This window comes from Rousettus aegyptiacus, unplaced genomic scaffold (genome assembly GCF_014176215.1).
Source record: "Rousettus aegyptiacus isolate mRouAeg1 unplaced genomic scaffold, mRouAeg1.p scaffold_m13_p_10, whole genome shotgun sequence".
Lineage (NCBI taxonomy): Eukaryota > Metazoa > Chordata > Mammalia > Chiroptera > Pteropodidae > Rousettus > Rousettus aegyptiacus.
In genome coordinates this window covers 28,608,399-28,627,845 of record NW_023416285.1, presented here as the reverse complement: position 1 = coordinate 28,627,845, position 19,447 = coordinate 28,608,399, and the positions used below count along the sequence as shown (strand labels likewise).

Here is a 19,447-nt window from a genome sequence, read left to right as displayed (position 1 = left end):
TCTGAGCAATTCAGGATCTAGTTTCCTTCCGTCTTGGGGCTTCACTACCCCTAAAGGACTGCTTATCAACTACACTGAGTGAGCAGAAGGGCATAGAGAAGGCATTATCCCTTCTTAAAGACCTCGGTCTTGAAGTGACCCATAGCACTGCAGCTCACATGCATTGTCAAAAACTAGTCATATGCCACAACTAGTTGCAAAGATTGCTGGGCAGACACTTCCTAGATGCCACTCTATTACTGTGGAGTAGAGAAACAATTTTGGTGGACAGCCGACAGGCATATTCCCCCACAGAGTAATGCTGGAAGGAAAATAATCTACTGAGTGGTTAGGCAGACCACACAGCCCCAAACAACCTTGAGATTACTTTTCCCCTGGGAGCATTTTTGCTGATTACCACCCTTAGAGAGTGCCACTAAAAGCAGTCTTAATGACTTTGGGGAAGATTTGGCAACTATGAACAAATTATGCTTTCTTAAATACCTGTAGGACAGCCAAGACATGGTTAGACTATTCAAACAAGAATTTACTAAAAAATAAAGAAGTAAGACAAGCAGAGAAAATACCAAATATCTAAAGTGACTTAGCGATAAATCTTATGCATTAGCAGCTTGTCTGCTGGTGTTTTCAAAACCTAGAGGCAACCTTTAACTCCCCACCAATAAGGTGTTGCCTATTAGTCACACACACACACACACACACACACACACACACACACACACACACACACACACAACCACCCAGGTTAGGAAAGGTGTGTGGAGCTGTCTCACCTAACATCCTAGAAGCCACCCTCCCCATTTGTGTTTATAGCCTGAGGCCTGTCTCTTTCAACAGTAATTCACACTGTAAGTAATAACAAAATTATACCCTTTATGGACTATGCTACTAAAACAAATAAGGAATACTTTCTTTAACACTCCTTTGACTGTAGCTACCTGGGCTTTTTATTTACCTGCACAGGACAGGTTCCCAACATTGTATGCTGTGCATATTAAAGAAAAGTAGCATATGTTAAATGTGGAAGTAAGTTCCCCATTGTCTGTAGGATAAAATGCAAAATTCCTAAAATGGCATGCAAAGCCCTTTGCTGATTGGACCCATTTTTCTAATCTCATCTCCTATTATACCTTGAAAGAATTCTCTACTTCAGCAGAACTCCTTCTTCCAGAAGATGCCAATCACCTACCCATGACCAGATGAAAAAAAAAAATGTAATTAATAATAATCATAAGCTAAGATGAAGGAATTGGTATTTACATGAGACTTTTTGCTTATAATTAATTATTATAAAGAAATATTTTTAAATCCTTTAAGTGAGCATTTTAAGGACACTTTCAGAGTTTTCTTGGTTATTTAACAAGTGGAATTTGATGAAATTAGTTCTTAAAATCAATATTCAGCACATCTGTTATTTTCTTTCACTTCTAATTAAATATCGATACATCATTATTACGATGCTGACCTTCATATTCCAAGCTAGCACTCTTAACCTGCCAACATCAGGTCATGTGCTTAGAACTGTTTTTCAGCAATAATAAATTTGCCCTAAGCTATCTATATCCTTTTGCCTTCTCTTTCTAACGACTAATAGGATAACATTTATAGAATGGCTGGCCACCAATAAGGGTAAAATCTGTGACTATTGACAGTAATGAAAATAATGGGTTCAGAGGGTTAAACCCATTACCTGAGCCTCATTAGCACCATATTCAAATTAATTATGTTCATCAAATACACATATTCATCTATTTTTACATATAGGTTGTATACCAGACAGATATGTACTAAATACTATCCTGGACATTAATTTTAAAACTGTTCTTCACAAGAACAAATTTAATCTAGGCTCATTCTTATTTCTTCATGGCATTCCTTCTTGTTATATCAATTCTCATTTCTATAAAATTGCATCTCTGTTGCAGTGTAGTAGGAGTTGTCCCCAAACACAGAAACCCATACAAGTGAAGTAACAATAGGCTAGACAGAAAAGTCTCCAGAACACTCCTTCCACGGGCTCCTGAACTTGGCTTGGTTTTGGTGAGCTATAGGCTTCCTTGTACGTTGCCATATATATTTGGTATGTTTTGTTTATTGGATTATTAGAAAACCCAAGCAATACCATTTCAGCATACATGTTATTTCAAATACATTTCAAAATATTTACTCATAGAGAAAATAATGGGCCAATTTTCGTATAAAACATCAAGTCATGATAAGTAGCTTCCAGACACTAACAGATCTAAACACAAATTTGCAATTTAAACTCCAACTTGCTCTTTGGGGTCTCCCTTTTTCTCTGCCTGACAGTATCAAGGCACTCTTCACTCACCTTTCTCTCAAGAAAATTTGCCTTAGGCATGAAAATACCTGTGTAATGATAAAGTAATACAAAGTTTGGAAATCTTTTGAAAAATTAGCATTTATGAACTGACCAGAAAACACTTTGTACAGCTCTGTCAACAAGCACTCAGTGTCAGCCGTCCATGTTTCCTAGACAGCAGTCCAGAATGTGGCAGGATCAGTCCCTTCTCCTTTCAGCCTTTCTCTTTGGCACACAAGTCTTATCTGACTGGATTTACTGAACACTGGAAAGCTCAGTCAAACCTCAAAACCAATAACTCAGGTAACTAACTAATGTTCTCCTTAGTTCAGAGGAAAGAGGTTTGTTTAAAATGAATTTATAAGCAGAAACTGGACATGTTGTAAACAAGCTTCTGGATCTTCAAAGTACCCGACAGGACTTGCCCAATTATTCAAAACAAACAAATAACAAATCTCCAAGAATTTTAATAATGAATTTTTTTCTAAAATTTACTTTTTAAAGTTATAAATCTAGGCTTGTAAAAGTCATACATTTTAAGCTCTGTAAAACTTTAAAATTAAACTTAAATTATTTTCTATTAAATAATGTTAATTGAAATAACATTAATTGAAATCTGTTAAATAATGTTAATTGGAATTTTTGAATTTATAATTTTTAAATACAATAAACTTTTTAATAAATGTTTGTGAATTTTCTTCTGAACTTGAGTTTTGACTTCCAATGTAATCTGGATATTCGCATTTAAAAGCACAGGTTTCTGATGTTACTCTCAATATAATATTTTAAATCAAAACCATTTTTTATTCTTGATATTTTAAAATGTACGTTTCTAATGTTTAGTTTAGCTTCAGTTAACTTTTTTTAAAATGAAGGATTATTATTTTTCTTTGTTGAGAAGCAGAATTGAGGATAATATCCCTGAGTTGTTAACGTTCAGTCCAGGAAGGTTTCCCCCCACCCCCAGTGCTGACCTTTGTTATGCCGTAGTTATAGCAACAAGAAGAGTTCCTTCTGTCTGTCTGTTGTGTTCTCTTTCCAAACTAATGACAGTCTTTTCTATGCTGTTGTGTAGTATGGTGAATGCTTTACGTGCATTGATTCCTTGATTTACTGATGCATTTAGCTAAACCAGCAATTTAAATGAAAATATTTTAAATAAATGCAATTAATTGAAATGGAATTTGCATATTATGTTTATGGATATGGATTGTTCATTAGGTATTTTTGTCTTTTATCTTCCCTAATTAACTTTGTAGTTTAACTTCTCAATGATCAAGTTTATTTATCCTATCATTACATCTGAGAGAGAGAGAGAGAGAGAGAGAGAGAGAGAGAGAGAGAGAGAGAGAGAGAGAGAAAGAGAAAGAAATTGAAAGAGAGCTAGGAAAGACCTTTTTAGGGGAGTAATACATAATAAAAATATATGTAGTTTGTCTGCTAAACTGGGCTACGCAATCTCACTGTGACCTTGGGCATTCTAAGTCTCATTTTACTGATCCAGAATATCAGTTTAATTATAGTAATTACCTATCTCACAGGGTTTGTGAGGCTTAATTAATGTTAGCAAAGTGTTGGAGCTATTTAGTAGAACAGTACTATAAAAGGCAAACTACCTGAAAATCACAACTTCCTCCTCCCCTCATAGTACTTAATTTTATACACTTCTTTTCTTTCTTCTTCAGAATTAATATCGCCCTTATTGCTTTTTCCTGCTCCCCTCCATATCTACATCTGTGACCTTTCCTACTTGAGACTTAACTTGGATGAAAAATAAGGCCTCTACCCCACTTCTCTCCATCATGCCATCACCCTCAGGAGCTCAAACATTCCTGAACCCCAGATCAGGTTTAACCTTAGCATCCCAGTAAGAAGCTGTAGCTATGCACTTTCCTTAAGTCAGAGTCAACAAAAACTGCCAGTCGAATTTGAATTTGGGCGTTTTGTTTGAGTCCATGGTGTTAAATAAACTGAATTAGACTTCCAGCCTCTTTTAAAATTTGGGAGATCGAAAAACAATGTGTGTCTACATTTCCTCCTGGAAGGAGTATCTGGAGCTATCATTGGAGATGGGTTCTCTAGTTTCCCAGCATCTTAGCACTCCTTATTATCTTACACTTTTCCACCTGAGCATTGGAATTTGTAACTCAGGACTTCTGAGTACTGGTGTAAGCTTTTCACTGCATGACAATGCCTGGTCAAATGGACAGGTAGGGGCTTCAATCCGGCCCACTGCTTTCCTTGCCAAACCATGTCCTGCTGGGTTTAATTTGCACAAAGGCATTCTAGGGACCAGAAATGGCCTGGTTAGTATCCCAACTATAAGTCAATTAATTAATATTTAAAAAATTAGTATCCCATCTTTGAAATTATATCTTATAAGACTGTCTAGACTAAGATAAAAATAACATTCAATTTTATCTTTACCTTTTACTCCCCTTTTTTTGCATACTCATTTTTACCTAAAACACATTCCAATATGAACTGTTTTCAAATAGGATGTAAATAATATGAAAATTTTAATTGTAACTCATTGCAGCTGAAATATAGGCTATATTTAACTGAAAATTAACGAAATGACTAAAGTCATAATACTGTTATATTTCTTTCTTTGGGATTAGCTGCTGTTTGAAAGAAGGAGCCACTGTTCCCATCCTACTCTCATTCTCTTAACTCCTAATATTTTGTAATGGCAGCCTTGTTTGAAAGAGCAGTTGTTTTCACCTATTTGACTCTTAAAATTCATGATGATTTGATACCTTTTCCTTTTGAGTGTTTCTATTTTTAAAGCTATTCTATTTCTGTAATTTCAGGTACCTTATATTAATGGAAAGGAAACAAGTCTGCTACCCAATGGCACTACTAATTGATTTGTACCTTTCTTTATCAGATTTCAAGAGTACAACATCTGAACACTGTCCAATGAAAACTAACCTCTAGATATTTAACTGACCACTAATCTACCTGCAAAAGAAATCCAGATATGTGTATCCTTTCCTATACAAAACATAATATAACTTTATTTTTCAACCATAGAGAGAAGGAAGGTTGTCAAATTTCTACTGACGACATGTAAGAAAAAATTACTCAAACTGGCTTAAATGATGAGGTCCCAGCTAAGACTAGCTCCAGGCAAGGAACAGTCTGTGGCTTCAGCATGTCATGGGTGGTACAGGTTCCTCCCATCTCTTCACTCAGTCATCCCCATCATCCTGGCTCTTCCCTTAGGCAGGTTTCCCTCGGAGTAACTGCTGCAGCAGATCAGGCATCATATCCAGGCGCACGCGCGCGCGCGCACACACACACACACACACACACACACAAGAAGAAGAAGACAAAGAAAATATATTGCAGAAAAAATGGACCGTCCTTTTTGTGTCTATATATTTAGAGTGATAAAGTCTCCTAAAAGCACTAAAGCTGACTTTCCCTAAGATCTCATTAGCCAAAATTAGATCTCATGCCCACACCTAAACCAACCACTCTCAAAGAAAATGAGATTGACTTAGTCTTTTAAGTATCTACTATTCCTAGAGCTAGAGATAGGATTATCCTGAAGCACATGACAGTGTACAGGAAAAGAAATGTCTGAACATAATTATGGTTCAATTAAGAAAGAGGAAGTAGGAGGTGGAGAGATTGGATGGATATTGGTAGGACAAATATTAGTGCCTATTGTTGCCTTGTAAAACTCCATCACTTCATTTCTTCTCTCTTAAAAAGACTAGCCAGCCCTCAAGCTCATGGGTTTTGTCAGATTATATATTATAAAAGGAAGTCAGTTTATGGATGCCAGTTCTTCATTATAAATGAATTAGTGAATTATAATTCAACTTATGAATGTCTATAAATAAAGCTTTTTTTTTTTTTGAAACATGGCTTTCTGGGCAAAGTTTTCATTTATCCAGCCTATCCTTATTGAATCCTGTCATGTTTATCATGTCAGATCTTTGGAGCTGTGCTACACAAATCAAGGAATATCTGAGCTCAAGATATAAAGGATGAAGCGAAAAACTCTAGATATGAGGAGAAAATAAAGACAATGAGGAAGTTAAACCAAATTAAATGAAGAGAAATGGTAAAAATGTTATGGTATGACACAACTATTTTTATGTCTATCATGAATAATTCCCTTGTATCATCTGTTGGCCCTTAATATTTGCAAGGTATTATTTTTGCAAGGTATCAGAAGCAAAGTAAATAGCCAGTCTTTAAAATTTCAAGTTGATCTCAAAACTGACTCAAATTTGCAAAAATCTGGCATAATTTAAAAGTAAATAAATAGAAGCAACACTTAGCAGAAGGTTCCTAACATAAACAAAGCTGTGCACGTTTTGTTTATTTATGGGATCCATGCAAAGTGTCATATTCATTTAAAAATATTCAGCACAAGAGTGATTGATTTAAAAAATTGAAGAGAATTAAGGAATATAAGCATTCCTTGAAGCTTAAAGTTTGGAAAAAGTAAGAATGACTTTTTTTTGTAATATAATACTTGGGAAAACATTTTTCTTCTTTATATCTGTTCAGGTTTTTTTTTAAAGGTTGACTGTGAGAAAATAAGCCACGATTTCTCAAAAATGCATTTGAATTGGGATGTGACAAACTCCGCCCTTCATATAACACCTGTATGTTACTCAAGGTTAAGTGTTGAAATATGTGTGAAATCTATATTAGTTGTTTTAATTCAATGAATTTCTCTAGGACTTCCAAAAGACGAAATAGTTTAAAACCCTTACCCTTGTGGAACTAACTTTCTACTGTCATCTTCTTATTGAGCTATGGCCATTCATTTTTCTTTTCCAGGCTGGATTATTACTCATTATAGTTTAATTGAATAAGCATTGTTATATATATAGCACAGTGTGAAGTATTGAGGGAGTGAGAACCTGCTTTGGAGAAACTAATCATCTAACAGAGAGTACTCAGACAAGGAGAAAACACACACACACACACACACACACACACACACACACACACACACAGATCTAAAGACATTTATCTCACTTCTCTTAATGAGAATTTAAATAAATAGGTAATGTGTAACAACAAAAATAATATTTTGAAAACTTCTATATTGTAAGTTTAAATAGAGCTCAATGACAGCAAACAAGACGAATTGGGTAATTTGTAGGGTTGGGATGCTCCTCAGAAAGACCTCACAAAATAATTCTTCTCTGAACTGCATGACTAACAAATGCGAAGAGGAGAACGAGTATTTGATGTAAAGGAAATAGTGTAAGCAAAGGCTGAGGGAACACAAATGTGTACCATAGCCCACGATTGAAATTATTAAATAGCTACAATAAAGGGATCTTAAGAAGAGAGAAAATGATGGGAAATAAGACCCAAGAAGAAGAAGAGTCAAACTACATATAATTTTTAAAGTTATGCTGAGGAAAAAAGACTTGCTTGGTAATAAAAAGAAGATGTTAAATGTTAGTATAAGATGTTTCCTATCAGGTTTTTTTAAAATGTCCTTCTGACTAACACTGGAGAAGATGGTTTAGAAGGATAGAACTTCTGTCGTTTATGGGCATTTTAGATTCAGATTCTTGTTACAGAATGGAACAGGAAAGAGATCAAATAGAAAATTTTAGAAATTTCTACAGTTTATTTATGGGACAGATGTGCTCAGAAGGCAAAGAAAGACAGAAAGAACCACCAGGGAGGGAGATGGCGACGGGAGATCCCCAAAAGCAGAGCATTCCTAAATTGCTGAGTGGTCCACAGAAATAACAATGACAAAAAGTCCATAATGGCTTAAAAGACATTGCTTAAGACAATCTCAGAGTTGTATTCAAAGCAGTTTTATTTTTGCTACTAATTGGTTTGGAAAAGATGGCAGACTCCCATTACAATTACTGCTCTGAGTACCACCCCACAATTGGCTTCTGCTCATTCGTGTGCCAAAAATTATGGTTATTTTATAATTTATTTGGGGGGAAACTCTTAGATGTTTTATGGGGGAAAACAGAAACTAGAGGTGCCTATTATACGTGTGAGCCTACGCCTTGTGAAAGCCAATACATTTGTCAGTAAGGACTCTCCTCCATTAAGAGTTTCAAAGGCTTTATATTTACACAGATAACTATCCATGAAAATCAGCATTTTTCTGGTCTCCACGCCTCCGTCAAGATGATGAAAACAAGTCCACTGATTCTAACCTTTGCTTACTTCCCAACACCTTCTCACCAGGGGCATCAAGATCATCAGACTCATCGTTTTATGTACTTTGTCACTATTTTTGTTGGTCACAACCAACAGAAACCCTGGGTTCCCAGGGCTTAGCTCATTTTTCACTTTCATTTCCATACAGCTCTATACATCCACCTATTGTCATCTGTCTCCCTGATTCCTGAGACTGTTTATCATTAGCGAAATCCCCCATGTCCTCAACAATTTCTCTGAAAGTTCCCTTCATCTTCTTGCTCTTGCTGAAATGTGGTTTCTTTACAGGCACTGCATACTCGTAGCTCTCTCAAATGGTGAAGAGGGGAAAAGTTTGTCCTCGTTCTTTGCTGCCACTTGCAGATTATTCTGTGCTCCTGAACACTCCCCTTCTCTGCTTTAACATGTATATCATCACACTACATCATCTACCTCTGTTTCTTGTTTAAATCATCTAGATGACTTTGGGGTTCTCAGTCTTTGACAGATTTAACTTTAGCCCCCGGCCACTCTACCACAATTCTTTTCTTGACTCTGAGTGATTTCAATACTTAGGTATGTAATTTTTTACAATACTCTTGCCCCCTTGACCATCTTCCTCCAATGATGGATTCTGCCACCTTACCTCAGTCAACCTCAGTCACTAAACTCTATAGTCACACTCTAGACCCACTGTTTATTTATTCCCTTCTATCTTTTTAGATCATTTCCTCAAATCCTTGGTTCCCTAATAGCCTTCAACCTTTCCTTCCACCAGACCTACAGTCCATCAATCCTACCACCATTTCCCTCCCTCATTATGCCCTTGCTTCCCCACATGTTCAGCTTGGTCAGCATTATAAACTCTCCCATTCAAACTTCTTCAATTTCCCATCATCGATCATTATGAACATTCTCAATTCTCTTGGCTTTCTTTTGGCTAAACTTGCCAAGTAAAACCCTTACCCTGGTTAAACACAACTCCATATCTCTTTCATTCCTGTACCTGAAAAGCTAAATGTGACTGAATTTTTTTTCTTTTTACAAATCTCTGTCTCATTTTAATTTCATGACATTTACTAGTGTGGGTATTTAATGTTGCAGAGCAATTATATTATTTCTACACTTCCTCTTTTCTTTCTTTCTCTTTCCTATGGTTCTCAAACCTCTAACACCTCCTCCCTGTTCTTTATTCCAATTCTCTACTTTCACTGAGTTCATGGTAACTATGAGAATAAAAGTTCTATGAGCTCCCACCATCACATTTACTTATCTTCTAGAATCTGTACACAGACATTTTTCCTTACCTCTTATTAGAATTAACTCTGTTGCTATTTAAAATCAAACTTCCTGCATTTTTGCTAGACCCCATCTTCTCTGGCCCTACTTAAGAACCTCACTCCTACAGTTCCTACAATTCCTCCCTCTCCTTCATCAGCAAATTATTCCTTCATCTTCTCTCTCTCTCTCTCTATACACACACACACACACACACACGCATATACACACACACATATATATGAGTACATTACATATGTGTATATATAATTGGTAGTTATTAATATTTATTATATATAAATACCATTTAACCACATTCCTCCTCACTCACCTATAGCTCATTTACTCTTTTGACGGCATAATTTCTTGAAAAAAATGATATATATGCAATATCACATTTCCCTCTCCCCTCTTTCTGTGTTCCCTTTAGACTGCTTACTTTTTCTTATCTGTCTACATTCACTCCTTTGCTGATCGCATCCTTTCTCATGGCTTTAAATTACATCTATATTCTAAAGACTCCAAAATGTAAATTTTCAATCTGAAATTTTACATCTAAATATTTGAAAATTACACTTAAATTATCTAAAACTGAACACCTTTCTTCCTAGTATCACCAAAACCAACCCTCAGTTAACAGCAGCTACGACACTCTAGTTACTCAGATCCAAAATTATAGTGCCATTCTCGATTCTCTTTTCTCTCTAGCAATCCACATCTAATTCATTAGCAAATTCTATTTGCCCCACTATTAGAATATATCAAAATCGGACCACTTCATACCACCTCAACTGCTAACACTCTGGTCAATACCACCAGCATCTCTCACCTAGAGACCTTGATGCCTGGTCTTTTTCTTCCCTCTTCTCTCCCACAGTCTATAATCCACACTGTCACTCCCGTGGTCTTGTTAAAACAAAGGCAGGTTTTTTCATGCCTCCCTACTTCTCTCAGAGTGAAAACCAAAATACCTATCATGACTAACAAGGCCCTACACAATCTGGCTCCCTTTTCCCTTTCTGCATCACGTCCTCCATGCTCAGCCATTCCAGTCTCACTATTCCCAGAATGGCCCGGGCCTGCTCTGCCTCAAAACTAGGCAGTGTCGTTCCCTCCACCTGGCCTGCTTTTTCTTCTCCCACATCCACGTAGATTGTTCACTTACTTCATGCTTTTACTCAAATGACTTCTTCTCAGTGAGGACTTAGCTGTGCACGCTTTTTAAAATTACCCTACAGCCTGGCAATCCCTATTTCCCTTTCCTACTTGAGGTGTTTATTTTTATGTGTCAACCACAGGATGCCCAGATATATGGCCAAATGTCATTTCTGGGTGTGTCTGTGAGGATGTTTCTGAATGAGATTAGCAACTTTATACTGAGTAAAGCAGACCATCTTTTCCACGTAGGTGGGCCTTGTCCAATCCATCAAAAATCCTGAAAAGAACAAAAAGAGGAAGGGAGAATTGGTTCTCTCTGCTTGACTGTTTTCAAACTGAAACATCACCCTTCAGAGTCAGACTAGATCTCATACCATCAATTTTCCTGATTCTCAGGACTTCACACTTGGTCTGGAACTGTGGTCCTGGGTCTCCAGCCTACAAATAGCAGATTGTGGGACTTCTCAGTCTCCCTAATAGTCTCAGTCAATTCCTTACTTTTTATGTGTGTGTCCTTGGTGGTCTTTTTCTCTGGAGAATTCTGACCAATACACTGTTCAATTTTTTAGTATTTATCATACCCTAACAGTATATAAACAACACATTTTAGAAAGTTGTTTCTCCTCACAGAAGGTAAGCTCAATGACAACCAGAACACCATTTTGTTCAAAGCTGTGTATAATGTAGGCCGTATAGTAGTAACTCAATAAGAAATGTATTGAATAAATGAGAGCAATATAAAATATACAAGAGAGAAAATTATAAAGTTAACAATAAAAATTTAGGAATTAAAATAGAAGCTGAAATGATAGAACTAGTGATGGAAATGAGCAAAAAATCTTCTTTTGGGTAAAAGAAGGGGAGGCAAAGAGGGAAAAAGAAAAAGTAAAGAGAAGAAATAGGGGAATATAATGTTAAATTCTGAGTAATGTATTTTGGAATTAAAAAGATTTTTAATTCTTGGTTATATTGTTTGATTGAAATAGGTGAGGAACATCTGATAAAAGAGGAGGTGAGGGCAGATGTAGTATATAAAATTAATGGTAAGTATTTGAAATATTAAGTTCTGGAAATAAGGAAGGCATTTAACAGAATACCTAGAATACATTAAATACTCAATGTTTATGTGTTGGTTTGAATTCAATTGAGTAAGCTCAAGAATGGTAAACTGGTTGATAGCAATTTTGACAGCTGAAGCTAAGTGGAATAAATTTATTCTTTTGCAGTGGATTTTTAGCTGCTTAGGAGCAGAATATAGGAAATGTGTGCTCAGATTGATGCATGGTGAAGGACTCTCATGGGTAAGTGTGGGCAAATGTGATGAAGATGATAGAATTAAGGGTCCTGCAAAGAGTCCTGTTTTTGCTTTTTGAAAAACATTTTGAAATAAGCATAAAATTGTTTATAGTATACCTTTACTATCCTATCAATGCCCATAAGGTCTGTAGTAATGCTCCTTCTTTCATTTCTAATATTAGTAACTTGTCTTTTATTTTTTTAGTTAGCCTACCTAGAGGCTTATCAATATTATTGATCTTAAAAAAAAACAGCCTTTGATTTTATTGATATTTTCTATGATATTATCTAAAATGAAATGTTTGGAGTTAGATCACCTGCTAGCCAGATGGCAATAAAAACTTTCTCAGTGACAGTAGATGGAACATTGTTAGGTCTAGACATCTGATTGTAGCAAAATTATTAAAATGTTCAATGGTACAGAACTAGGAACAGATAGGCATTAAGAGAAATTCACTGATAGGTATGATTACTCAGAAGTTTGAGAATTTCAGAAATAGTAATTTTAAGGACTTTGGAATTCAGTGGCTATTTCTAAGGGGCATTGGTACATTGGAGGCATGTAAAGTCTGAGGGAGATTAATCACTAATTTAAGTAAAGTATGAAACTCAGAGGGTCTCCTGTGTTCAGTGGAGAGCAAAAGCTGAAGATACAGTTTTTAATTAAAGAGGAGTAGAGCTCTTTCGAAAGTGAAACCCTTTACTCCAAGAGATCTGCTATGCCAAAGTCAGGTTGCATCATCCCAGGTTACAGGATTTAAAACCCATACAAAGTCCCTGGGAGGGGGAAAACAAGGTGCACGAGGATGGTTTCCAGAAGCTTGGGGAAAGTGATGGACCACACTCTGTGAAGGAGAAGTGTTGGAACTGCTGCACTTATGGTTGTAGAGGGATCAAAGAGCTCTTAGAAGTGGACACACCTGAGTGGATACAGTACGTAGGTCAGAAGACCTACCAGACCATTATAATCCATAGAGAAAATTCTATTTACCACAGGAATAAGGAACATGCTGATGAGGAGTGTGGACATTATTGAGATGTTCAGTGGTGGCTGTACTCTAGGGGCCAGGAGTGACCGTAGGGGATGGCGTTAATAACGGGGCTTGCTGACAGCAATGGGCTTCATAGAATCCCTGGTTCGTAGAGGCAAGGTGGCAGTGCAGAACTGTCAGAAACCACTGGGGCAATGATGATGCATAGAGACACTGGAGTGGCGAACAGGAGCGGACATGCAGAGAGCTGCAGAGGTGGCTCTAAGGGTGGGACATATGGGCAGCTCAATCTGTATAACCAAAATAAAGGCTAGATAATCAGGAAGCTGAGGGCAGTGACCCTAATAAAAAAAAAAAAATCAGTCTCTTACCCAGATTCCAAACCTGAGCCAGTTTTCAGACCTAGTAATTGATTGAAGGAGAGACTTGTACCTCATAAAGAAGAAACCTACAAGCTATGGCAATTCTTCCAGTTCCTCCCAAATAGACCTTGCCATTTTCTTGGTAATTTTACCCTGACATGAGGGAGAAAGCCCAAACCTTTCAAAATCTCTTGACATAAAGTCTGAGGCGACACAGCTTCCTAGAGACCCATGACGTTCAGGGCAGGAGTGGCAGGACTGCATTGATGGAGTCCAGTCCCTTGAGTGGCTCACAGTGTGTGCACTGGGGCCACTGGGTTTGCAGACTCGCTTAGCTCCTGAATGCTCAATTGAAACAGACATGATACTTAGCTTTTAAAAATACCTCACATCGGCCGCTTGGACTGTAGGTTAAGAACCATTATTGTGAGAAAGGCGAAGGCCAAGTCTCTGAAACTTACCCCTCACGGTGGCCTCAGATGTATTTATTTATTGAAATCAGAGGAGAATAAGTGGAAATTATTGCCACCCTTAAAGACAGTGGATTCAGGATTAGTGATCCACATTATATTTCCATTTAATTCATTAGTTGGACCCCCTACAAAACCTCAAATGGATCCGAGTTTGTTTTACAGTGGACTGTTTTAACTTTTGGAGACTACGATTGGTTTTGCTACTTCAATGCTTTTAATCTCATATTATCTTTAAGAGCCTCTTCCTATGTGGCTTTTTGAAATCTACTTTCTGAAAATTTAAGGCCTAATTTTAAGTATATCCAGAGATCACATAATTTTCCGTTAATCTCTAAATAGTTTTATAATTTTTCAAATTATATAGATAATTATTTTTCTATTCAAGTAGCATAAAGAAGCACAATGGAAAGGTAATGTTACAATTCAAAGATAAATAGTGTATGGCCATCCTTTAATATTTCTCTCTAAGCACTACGGAAACATATTTTTAATTGTGCCTAATTAAGATATTATATCCTCTTTTTCATCAATATTTTACCTTTTATTTTATTTTCATTACTTGTACTACCCCCAGCCCAATTGCTTTCTCCATCATCAATGTTTATATTCTACTATTCACCATTCATACAATAATCATTTACAAGTATGTTTACACTTTTTGAGTTTTGGTATTATTAGTTTTAGGTATTGTGATGGATAGAGGTACCACCCAGATCCTCCTTCAGTGAAGAACTAGAAGCTGGAAGTGCTGTCAGCCAATGCCTTCAGCTCTTAGCTCCTTCAGAGATTGCCTTGGCTACAGGGAGCTTCTTCATCCAAGGTCATACCATTTCCTGAGGAGCCAAGGTCAGAGTGCAGGCCTAGTGCTGAGACATTCTGATGGCCCATTTTAGTTCTAGACTTCCCTACTGGATCAGCTGAGATTCTCATCTGGCCCGTTTCACAATTCAGTTTCATCCTCTGCCCAGTCTTGCCTTTTTCCCCTTCCTTCCACAGGTGTTGATTCTAAAATATACCCTAATAAATACCTAAATCTAAACACCATCTCAGATTGTGCTTCTTTGAGAATCCAACCTGAGTAATGGATCATATTATGTATTCATCGCTGCATCTTGTTTTGCTCCCTCACTATAGTCATGGACTTTGTCCCAGACAATTTACATAGATCTAATGCTTTCTTTTGAATGACTATGTAATTTTCCAGGGTTTTCATGTACCACAATTTGTTCAATTTCCCATACAAGGGAAAATTCTAGTAGTTTCCAAATTTTATTTTTAACCATACAAAAAGTTCTGAAATAAATGTCCCTGTCACAAACCAATTTAAATTCAAAATTATGTGATTACTTGAAATGTTCCTATTACTTCTTTCCACTAATCAATTCTTTATTTCTTTAATGAAGTCCACTTATATCTTTATCTACTTTCCGAGAGTTCCAGTATCAACACAGGTCAATAAGTATCTCATGGTCGATATCTATGAAATTAATCTCCTCCATAATTTCTGTGTCATACTTCTCTGAATTTTGTGAAATATATGAAAACAGTACTACCAATATTTTTCTTTAGCTGAGAAAATTCTACCTTTGTTTTTGTCTTAATCTAACCCTGCACTCCCTGCACTGAAAAAAAAAAAAGTATTAAAACCTATACATTTTGAAATCACAGACTAGGTTGGAATCCCAGCTATACAAAATATGACATGTCTAATATCTCAGTTACTCCACTCCTCTTTTGTAAAATATACCCACTTTACTGAGTTTTAGTGATCTATAATCTTTATAGAACTGAAGATTCTGTAGGTTCATTCTCTGACAAAGTGTTTGGGATAGAGAACTGGTCTATAAATAATTATAATTATTTTCTTCATATTCTTGGATTTCCATGCAGGTGTGTGTTTGTGTGTGTGTGTGTGTGTGTGTGTGTATGCTATATTCATTTTTTCTAAAAGTTATTCCTTTTGAAAGAATCCACCCTTGTTCTATTTAATGAAACTAAAGAATGCTGTCTCATGTGGCCTTTGTGATATTTAGTTAGATAGATGCATTTACTTCCCTATAAAATTTCACTGTATTCCCCAAGTCATCAGAGTCTATAGTTCTTTGCACACATGAAGAAGCAGAAGTGGAAAGAACAAGTTTTTGGACTTTGTAAATTGAGTCAGATATTCAGTTTCAAAACAGAAAACAAACAAATGAACAAATGAAGAAACAAAATGCTACAAGTTCAGGAGCCAGGTCAGATCTAAATTAGAGCCATTGCAGAAGCTTCAGCACGGAGTCAACCAGTGTCATTTCCCCTGCTGTTCTCTGCATAAGGAGCTGGTTTCCTCAGTTTGCCATGCCTGGGAGCCCTTCTTTGTGCTGTACAGAGAATAGAATGCTGTCTTCCCCCCAAGGCAATCCTGATTTACCTTATAGGTAATAAACAACCTGTTATATAGCACCAGTAGATCAAATTTTTCTTTCCCTTCATTATGTGACATATTTCTCTGACAACATTTTACTCTTGGTTTTTATTTCCTTTGACCTCTTAGCTTTCTTCTTGGATTATTTCTTTCATCCTGTCTAGCAATTCTACTGGTCCAGGTATATAGAAACATTGCTTATGATCTTTCATCTATTCTTCAGGTGAAAGATGACTCAACTCTATCCAGAGTCTCTCACCTATTAGAGACTAGGTACATAATCTATGAGTTAAAGTGCAGTGGGTAGAGTAGATAAAGCAGAGAACCTCTAAGATAAAACATGAGAGGAGAAAATACTTCTCTTTCAGAGAAATCTCTCTAAATCTTTACCTAAAGTTCATGGCAGCAGAGAGAGAATCCAAAATGAAGCTAGCAGTGAGAAAAGGCCCAAGTCCCATTTTGATTTAGTATGTTGTGAAATATTACAGAGCAAAAGCTGTCTTTTCTGTTAGGTGATATAGTAAAGTAACATTTTATGATGAGCTATTAGAAGATCTAATGATAAAACAAGTACTTGCTTTAAAAAGTTTTATTGAAAATATATTTGTAACATCTTTATGAAATTTTTTATTTAATGGTTCACAATTTGTCTTCCTTTGAAGCATCTGAAAATATGTGGGGGCATTTCAGAGAGTCAGAATGACTGAAGGGTATTACTATGCATATAGTTGGCAGTGACCAAAGATGTAAATATCCTGTGGGGATTCTTGAAATTCCAATTAAGAATTGGTTTTACACAAAATGCCATTGATACTTGAACTGAAAAATACAACAACACAGATACAATTATACTGCTAGGATAATCATAACCTCAGTTTTACATGTTACCTGGTAAGACTCAATCTATAACATAGCAGTCACTCCTGCATCCATCACCTCTAACTCTGGTTACATAAATACAATGTAGACTATTTAAGCTGGTCTAGTCAATATCTGGGATTGAAAGTGAACACAGTCTCTTGCCATGGAAAATCATAAAAAAAAAAAAAAAAAACATTTAAAAGCCTAGCAGATTGGGTCTCGCTTCTCTCTAAGATATACATCACATTAGCTGAGGACTCTTGGTTTCAAGAGACTATACACAACTAAGAAAAGAAGCTACTTAGAACAGAACTCACCTAGACAAAAGATTTTTAAATACACAGGTATACACATGCATACAAACACGAAGCTATTCATACACAACTCATTGTGCAAATTAGCAAAGACCAAAACAGTCAGGCTATGTTACTACAAAAAAAAAAATTATTTGAGGAGTAGAATTTTAATAAAAATAGTAGATGATAAGCCACAAGAATGACATTGAGCATCATCAAAATACAAATACTAATGGCTAAGACATGCATAATCATCACAATGTAAGTAACAGGACTAGGGAAGATTTACCAATCTGGTAAGAACTTTTGCTAGCAGAAAATGTTTTCAGCTATTCATAAAAGTGCTGTTGCACTCTTGTTAGTGGGACAAAAGTTTAGACATTTATATCATCATGTGGGAGAAGTTATACCTGCCCAGGTTAACAGCTGCAGCATATTTTTTCTACCATTGGGTGGACTTGTGGAATTTAACAACTGAGGAAAATTAGAAAGAGCTCCTCTTCTTTTTGACGTGCATATTTGAATTAGAGTAAAAATTTGTTTCTTCATAACATCTGATTCAACAGTTCTCTTAAGGGTCTTACTGTGAAGTGACTAGATAATTGGAATTTTTTTAAATATCTGAATAATTTTCATCAAGGAAAGCTTTTGAGGGGAAATTCTTATTTTGAAACCACATTAATAGATAAAAGTGCCTCCTGCTCCTAGGGTCATGTTCTAACCTCTATGTGCTAGTTTCTACGTGCTAAAAGTTCTCAAAATCTATTTTCTCTTTTTTTCTCACTTTGGCCTAGCAACTAAAGGGAAATACTATTATCTAAAGAATAATCTCTACAGAAGTATAAACTTCATAGAATTTTATTAATATAGCCAAAAATATTAAAATCAGGTTTATAGAAGACAACCACACAAATTCAAAAGAAAATTATAAAACTAACATTTAAAAGATATTTACTTAAAAATGAGTCACAAAAGTCAAAATTCGTATGACTAATAAACTTATGATTAAATATATCATACTGCCTAAAAAATCACCTATTTTTCTTTTCCCAAACTCCATTTCTTCATGTTTCAAGACTTTTATAATTTTAATTTCTTCTCACCTTTTCTCCTGCACCTAGTAATTACTCAAGTAATTATGTCACCTCACTCTCCATTGTGGAAATAGAAGTAATCAGATAAAAACTCCCTCCATATTACAGCATTAAATCTATAAATCTATCTGCATTTGTTCCTATATTCTCTTTATCCTCCAATCAGAAGGATTAAGATGTAGCTTGTATCTCTGTTAGCTATACTTACAAAGATACTACATAACAAATTGCCCTGCAATTCAGTGGCTTGAAAAAATACTTATTTATTAGTTTATTCACAAGACTGTAGGTTGACTGGAGCTGTTCTGCCTCACTCTGCACATCTGTAGGATCACTGGGATGGTTCTGCCCCATCAGATTCATTTGGACCTCAGGCTGAGTTGGCATCCATTTCTCAGTGGAAGCTCTTCTCATGACAGAGTCTGAAAACTTCCAGGGGGTGGTTAGGAACACATGAAACTTCGTATGATTAGGTTCAGAACTGAAAAATACTCTCATGTCTGCCCATATTGCGCTGTCCAAAGTCTACTGCGATGTGTTGGGAAGAGTATCCTGCCTCTTAAGGAAGGAATATAAGGTCACATGATAAAAGGTGTGACAACAGCAAGGGACAACGGATTGAGAACAGAAATGTAGTCTACTGCAGTTTGACAGTTGTTTAAATGAGTGAAAACGAAGATATGGTTTCGGTTCTTATAGAAATTAGTTTAGTGGGGATATGGAAATTATAAGTAGAGAAATGTGGGCTATAGATGTA

General features: G+C 36.1%; 1 long non-coding RNA gene across 1 annotated transcript in view; it reads left to right on the top strand.

Moving 5' to 3' along the window:
• LOC107517927 overlaps positions 1-19,447 on the top strand; it is a 78,359-nt gene that overhangs the window by 7,546 nt on the left and 51,366 nt on the right. The window lies entirely within an intron of this gene.